The sequence below is a fragment of the Dipteris shenzhenensis genome, chromosome 8, assembly GCF_047967505.1.
Source record: "Dipteris shenzhenensis isolate YYH24624 ecotype China chromosome 8, Dip_SZ_1.0, whole genome shotgun sequence".
Lineage (NCBI taxonomy): Eukaryota > Viridiplantae > Streptophyta > Polypodiopsida > Gleicheniales > Dipteridaceae > Dipteris > Dipteris shenzhenensis.
Window position 1 is genome coordinate 32,205,357 of NC_141603.1, and position 8,161 is coordinate 32,213,517.

Genomic DNA, 8,161 nt, shown 5'->3' on the forward strand with positions numbered 1-8,161 from the left:
CGGATTTGCAGTGCTAAAGGAGATGCAAAAGCAAGGTATCGTTGCTCACTTACATGCTGCAGTAGCAGAAATCAAAGAATCGTGTGACGCTTGCATGATGGGCAAGCAATAGAGAAAGGCATTTCCACAAGAAAGCAAGAATAGAGCAAATACTCCTCTAGAGTTGGTGCATGTTGACTTGTGTGGTAAGATGCCTACACAGGCCTTGGGGGGATCTTCCTATTTTTTATTGATTGTTGATGACTATAGTAGGAAGATGTGGGTGTACTTTCTTCGCCCAAAAAGGCTCAAGCTTTGGTAAATTGAAAGAATAGCTACAGCTTGTTGAAAATGATATAGGGAGAAAAGTGAAGAAAATCAGATCGGATGGTGGTGGTGAGTTTATTTCTACAGAGTTTGGAGGCTTGTTGAAAATGAAACATGGAGAAAAGTGAAGAAAATCAGATGGATGGTGGTGGTGAGTTTATTTCTACAGAGCTTGGAGATTTTTGCAAGAGCAAAGGGATCAAGCGACAAACGATGACACCACATACGCCTCAGCAAAATTTGATTGTTAAATGCTGAATGCAGGCCACCGTGATAATGGGGAGGTGTATGTTGAAAGGTGTTGGACTGCCAAACCACTTTTGGGCTGAGGCTGTCAATACTGTGGTTTACATCCTTAATCGTAGCTATACAAAAGGCACACAAAGGTAAAACACCACATGAGGCTTACAGCGGTAAGAAGCCATCTGTCTCCCATTTCAGAACGTTTGGGTGTGAATGCTATGTGCATGTACTAGACAAAGAGAGAAACAAGCTACAACCAAAAAGTACCAAATGATCTTCTTAGATTATTGTGATGAGAAGAAAGCCTATAAGTTGTATGACCGAGAGGTAAAGAAGATCATAGCAATCTGCGATGTGGTGTTTAGAAAGCAGCCACATGTAGTGGAGGCAGAAAAAAGCTCTTCCACTTTATCATCAAGTAAAGAGGTAATTCACTATGGACCTGTCCTAGGAGCTATAAAGGAGGAGGAAATATTAGATGATGAAGGTATAAGTCACCAACCTATTGTTACACCACCGGAAGAGCCATTACCGCGATGGGTAAGGGAGCTCTACGACCATGATAACTAGATGCCTATGTTTGTTGAGCAGCATGCAGATGGATCAAGGCGCGGTCTCAGAGAATCAAGGAGCAAAGGAGGGCTTCTGCTCACATATTCAATATGGCCTTGATGGCTGAGATTATTGTAGAAGTAAAGGAGCCTGCGAGTTTGGAGGAAGCATTGCAGACCGAGATTGGAAAAACGCTTATATGCAAGTAGAATATGATAGCATCATGAAGAATGAAACTTGGGAGCTGGTAGATCAACCACCTAACAGAAAGTTTACTGGCACCATGTGGGTTTGGAAGGTAAAGTACAAGGCCGATGGGACTTTGGAAAAGTACAAAACCAGATTGGTTGCACAAGGATTTTCGCAGGTTGAAGGGTTTGATTTTCAGGAATCTTTCGCTCCGCGACTGCGAGAATGACCCCACTATTCGCACAGTACTATCGGTGGCTGCTCATAAAAAGCAGCCAGTTTATCAAATGGATGTTAAATCAGCATTCCTGAATGGTGACCTCAAGGAGGAGGTGTACGTGGCTCAACCACCAGGGTTTGAGGGCCCCCACTCTGAGAACAAGGTATTCAAACTAAAGAAGGCTCAGTAGGGGAATGAAACATGCCCCAAGAGCATGGTACCAATGGATAAACAAATTCTTTCATAAATTAAACTTCAAAAGATGTGCCTCAGATGCTAACTTGTATGTGTACAAGAAGGTGGAAAATCTACTATTATTGTTCTATATGTGGATGATCTCCTTATTACAGGTGACTATGAAGACATGATCCAGCAGACTAGAAAGGCATTCAGCATGGAGTTTGAGATGACAGACTTAGGCTTGATGCACTACTGTTTGGGGATTGAAGTCTAGCAAGATCCAGGCAAGATCTTCATCTCTCAGTAGAAATATGTAAGGGAGATCTTGAAGGCATTTGGTATGTCGCATGCAAGGAGATAGCTACACCTATGGAGGTAAATGTGAGGCTATCTATGGAGGATGCCTCACCACCAGTAGACATTGGGAGGTATAGGAAGTTGGTCGACAGTCTCATCTATCTGTGCAACACTAGACCGGACATCTGTTTTGTTGTTGACATTTTGAGCAGGTTCTCCAATAGGCCCCGAGAGAATCATTGGAATGCAGGGATGCGGGTGCTCAGGTATGTGAAGGGCACTCTTGATTATGGCATCACCTATGTTATGGGCATTTCCTTGGCTGGTCATTGTGACCCAAATTGGGCTGGAGATGTTGATTCTAGGAAAGTAGTTTCTAGATATTGTTTCTCTTTAGGTTCAGGTATCTTCTCTTGGATCAGTAAGAAACAACCAACAGTGGCATTGTCTTCTATCGAGGCTGAGTACAAGGTAGCATGTTTTGCTACATGTGAAGTAGTGTGGTTGAGAAGGATCTTATGGCACATGGGAGTGCAAGAGGATGAGGCAACTGTGCTGAGTGCGACAATCAAAGTTGCATGGGGGGGCCATTGCTAAAAATCCAGTGTTTCATGTGCGCACAAAACATATAGAGATTCAGTGTCACTATGTGCGTGATTTGATCGAGGATGGGATAGTGGAATTGGTCTACTATCCAACAGAGCAAAATGTAGTAGATATCTTCACCAAGGCACTTGGGAAGGATCAACTTTAGAGTCATCTTTAGAGACTCGACATTGGGCCGCGAAGGTAGTTCACCTACGGGTGGACATTGAGGGGGTGTTTTAGATATGCTCAATGCCCCACACTCTTGGCAACCACCAGTGGTCCAAGATGCTCAAGTTGTAAGGCCCCCATATGAGGAGAAGCCATGTGTGAGCCCGGGACACTAGATGGATCCTGAATTGCATGTCAGATGAGGTCTGCCAACAATGAGACCGGTGATGGTAGAAAGGTGATTGTGTGGGAGCCCCTTGCTCTCGCTGGGGTGGCCAGTTGGCCCCCAGTCAGGGGATCCCAAGGGGGCCAGTGGCCCCCCTAGTTGGGGTTGGGGGGCGAGAGCCCTCAAGGCGATGATATAGGAAATATTCCTTGAATATTCCATGGACGACTAGTCGATTCCACTGACTAGGTTGACTGGTCAGCTACACCGACTAGGTTGATTGGTCGACTCCATCAACTACGTTGATCTGACTACTGCCCTCATAGCTATAAAGAGGTGACCTCCCTAGTCCATTGTATAAGATAGATCAAATCTTCTAGTTAGTAGCTCTTCACCTAGTATCTCTCTAGATTGCCATGTAAGCTCCACTGTGGGAGCGCACGGGTGGATGGAGCCATCATTTGTACTACATCAGTATTGAAGGAAAATTTTGTTTATCTCTAGTTTGTTGTGTACTCTCTATTCTTTGTTCAGTTTCTGTTCAACTGTGCCGTGTAATTAACAGAGTTAATGTGGATGGGTTTGTCATCCCTACCTACTACACCTTGAAAGGTAACAGAATTGCTCACAGTTACCTTTAAGAGTGTGAGAATGGAGCCATCATGTTCATCTAAGCTCTTAGAGATGCCTTTGCCAAGCTTTATGCTATCAGTGGACAACTCCTGGACAATCATATGTTCAAACTTTTCCAACTTGAAAGTGCATAAGAATTCCTCCCTTAGGTCCTTTGAAGTCCTACATTTTAGAAATGAGAATGAGCTCATTTCACAAACGAATCACTCGAGGTCATACTTCTTGGAATGCTATATATGACAACTCATACAAATAGAAGACGATATTGAATCAATTGTTGAATAATATTGCAGGGTGCACATCCTTATTGATGCGAATCAACACTAACAAACAAATATGATTCTGCAAAAGAGTCCATTACGTGCATTGAATGGAAATTGTATAACATCAACAGATCTCGTATTTCAATCCTCCGAATGATAGATTAGTTCAAGGAATTTGGAAAACCACTCTATTATCTAAGCAACAAAATGTTTATGATAAAATTACTAAATTACCAAGAGGCCTTCATGTGATATGTGGTACACCAGGATCAGGAAAGACCTTCATGATTAAATATATCACTTATAGGTATATAAAACATGGAAAATCAATAGTTCTTATTGCCACAATAGGCACAGCAGCACTAAGACTCAACCGCTTAGCAACTACAGTCCATCATCAATTTACTCTTCCAAAGAAGTATGATATGTTTCGTGCATAGCTTCTAGTAATCAACAAATGCTATCAAGACCTAAAATCTATAAACCTCATCATCATTGATGAAATCTCGATGATGACTTGCCAAATGCTAAACATGGTTGTCAAACAATTGTGTGAGGCTTGTAATCAAACACTGCAACAACCATTCAACAAAAAAAAAAAACTCTTATTCGAAGACATAGCACAACTACCACTTGTTTGCAAGTGCAAAATTCAAGAGAATCATTACTGTCGAAAGTGCCACATATACAACTGAGGCTTTTGGACAATTTCTAGCTTCTCATTTCTACAAACATCCATACATCATCTCAAAGATCCTGCATATGTTGAATTCCTAAACATTATTAGAATATGACATCCCAGCATAGAAGAGATTCAATACTACTTAGGAGACTTGATCATCAATGAAACTGAGGTAGCGGAATTCATTAACAACAATACAACTATAATTTGTACTCATCAGAACGACACACACCACTACAATGAGCTCATTCTGCACAAACAATTTAGTGGAAGACAAATCAAGAAAATTAAAGTGACTTCGAATGTAGAAAATATAATCAAGTTATGAGAATGGGTAAAGGATTCCGATTTCCACTCAATACAAGACACAATCAAAGCATGAATTGTGATTATTGAGAATATAGATGTCTTTATTGAAGCTACAAATGGTGTGATTGCAACCATTGTTGCATTAGATAATGATAACCAAATGAACAATTTAATGAAAATCCATGCAAAGATTTTATCAACCAACAAAAAGATTACACTTAGATGATCTAAACACAAATGCAAGGTCTTGAACTCTATATGACAAGACAACCTTTCCATTAACACTTGTGTATGCAATCATTGGACATAAGTCTCAAGGATGCACACTCAGTGGAAAGGTTCTTGTTGTAATACAAAAGTCATTTGCACCTAGACTAACATATGTAATGCTCTCTCGAGTTACAACTCGCTGACAACTACGAATTCTTAATCGAATTTTACCATCAGATTTCATTCCCATGCCATCAAAATTTTGATTGTGTAAGCCTAATTCTATTATGCAGGGGGGAAAATGAATTCTAACAAAATGTGCAAATTCCAAGATTACATTCTCTAATATTTGAGAGTTTGTGTAGATTCGGTCAGATTCACTCGATTGTAATTATACGACGCGACAGAATGGCAACCACAGATGAGGTATAACTCTTACATAAAATGTTTGAACAATATCATCAATACAAAAATTAAAGTCTTCTTCAGCCACATGTCAATTAACTTTCACATTGATTGCTATACATTGCTAAATTTTATTTACTTAATTGACTTTCATATTGATTGCTATACATCGCTAAATTTTCTTTACTTGAACTTAAATTCTTTGTCTATAGATTTTTAATCAATTCAAAAAGAAAGCTCAATTGGCTCAGCAAGATCAATCAGCAAAAAAAACAAAGGGACATACTTACTTCTTGTATATAGCTCAGATGTGACTCGTAAACATTGTTGGAAAAGAGCCATAGGAGTACATTCATGGATGGAGAACACTACAAGAGCTCAGCAATTTCATGGATGACAATCAACAAGAAGTAGAGCAATGGAAAATAGAACATGGGAAACAAAGACATGAGGGTTGATGGTAAATATCATCCTCCTTGCCTTTACAAATCTTTTCCTATTCCACAACTCAATACAAGAATGATGCAAGGCTAACAAAGTACTTGATTTGAAAGATAACAAATAACAACGATCTAAATACTCTAATGATGTTGAGAACAGAAGCACAAGCTGTAATAGATCAACATTCAGAAGGGATTTCAACTTATTTCCTTGAAGCTCTCCATTTTGGCTACAATGTCAACTTATATGAGCTTCTCAAAATAGATTGAAAGACTAGAAATATGGTACTAGCAAAGTTCAACAACATCTTCCAAACTGATCAAGAAAGAAAAGAAAAGGAGTTACCGATTATAATAGAACGTGTGCTGCCATTGTTGATTTCATTTTTGCAAAACAAGCATATGGCAAACATTTTGAATTCTTCCCGACTCCATCAAAGACCGATGTAACACCGCCATCTACAAGTACATTCTTCACTCCAAACCTTACAATACATGCTACCTTGAATTTCACATACTCATGAAATAATTCATACATCTTTGATGTCCTATTTTGCATAGGAAATGGCAACTAAGACAAAGAAGAAAGCACAGAGGGCCCTTGTTACGTATATATATTCAATGCATTCCTATAATAAAATGATATATTGGACAAACTGGTGACCTTCAAAAATGGCTTGCACAACACAAAACTAATCCTGCTTTGAAAATGAAACATGATGTCAATAGGTACAAACTGTACCACAAGAATTTCAAAGCTGAGGTCCTAGCAACAATAGACAAAAAAAGCAAGGCAGATACACTTGAAAAATTCATAAAAGATCTCAACACAACTGACTTAACACATGGCTACAACAACCTTTGTGGAAATCTGTCATCTACAAAAAAAGACTACTTCCTTAAAAATGGCACATAGTCTACAATACGTGCATAGAAGCCCATTTTTGATACATGCACAGGACTTCCAATTTTGAACTACCATTAAGTCATACCTTTGTAGGAGGCCTAAATTTTGTATTCATAAAAGCAGGATCACTTCTTTTTTGTATTCATGAAACTTTTTAAATTTTGTTGGAGTTATAATATTGCTCCAGTATTATTACTATTAAAACTCGACTTCAATCTTGATCAAGTATTTTTGCTATTATTGTGCGATTCAAAATTCCAACATTATTAATTCTCAAGTTCAAAGTCATCGTACTCACTTGCATCACCATCAAACATCCACTTGTCATTCCCTTTCACAATCTAACAGCTGCTTGACCAGATCAATCCACTATGGATTACATGTCCTCCATTATGGCACCACATGCAGTGTAATTTGGAGATTCTCTCAAGGTATGGGTTCCTTGTAAGTTTGTGCATCGTCTCTTCAATGTTTAACTATTAGGAGAAGCTTCTTAGCTTTGTAGAAACTTTGAGCTCGGAGCACTTTTGTGAAGTGGAGAAGGAAGGAGTTGAGAAAACAAACTTAGATGCCATAGGATCTAAATTTATATATTGGGAAATGTGTTTGTTGTACTTTGTTTATGAAACTTCTAATAAATAAGGCTCTTCATTAACTCATGGGGGAGAAAAGAACACAAAAGGGAAGGAGATTGAGGACCCTAAGGAGGTTGAAGAGGATTTTGTGGAAGAACAGGAGGCTTTGATGCTTGCAACATTCATTATAGGTGAAGGTTCACAACATGGTGAAGGAGATGGTAGTGAATCTCAAAATGCCAAAGAAAAGTTGTCATTCCTTCCATCTTTATTAGTAGATGGGGAAGCTTATATTGTCTTGCACAATATTGAGTTATGCTTCAAGCTTAAGTTTGATAAAGTGTTGGGAATCCTTTGCGAATCTCTAGATTCAACTATCATTGAATATGACTTTGAGGATCCTATCTTTTCTTCAGTTGAAGAAATGCTTGTTAAGGAGGCCATTACTACTTGTATACAAGCCATACACAGTGTGGCGTCCAATTATCAACCAATGCATGAGGACATACAACCACTTGTTCTTACCAATGGAGCAACTTGCTATGGTCCTATCAATGTATCTACAATGGAGCTTGTCATGTTTGATGAAGAGGAATCGGTAAGATGGTGAGACTAATATTAGTCTTTATTATTTTAATTTGATGTACTTTAAATGTAATATTGTGCATGGTGCATGCAGATTGAACTACGGCATGATCAATTCTCCAGTCATGAAGGTGGCTCTCATGTTGGGATTGGAAGAAATGCATCATTGGCACACTACATTGGCTTGATTCCAAAGGGTGTTTTAGCTATCTTTCACAAGAGTTACTCTTTAAATGGTTTAGA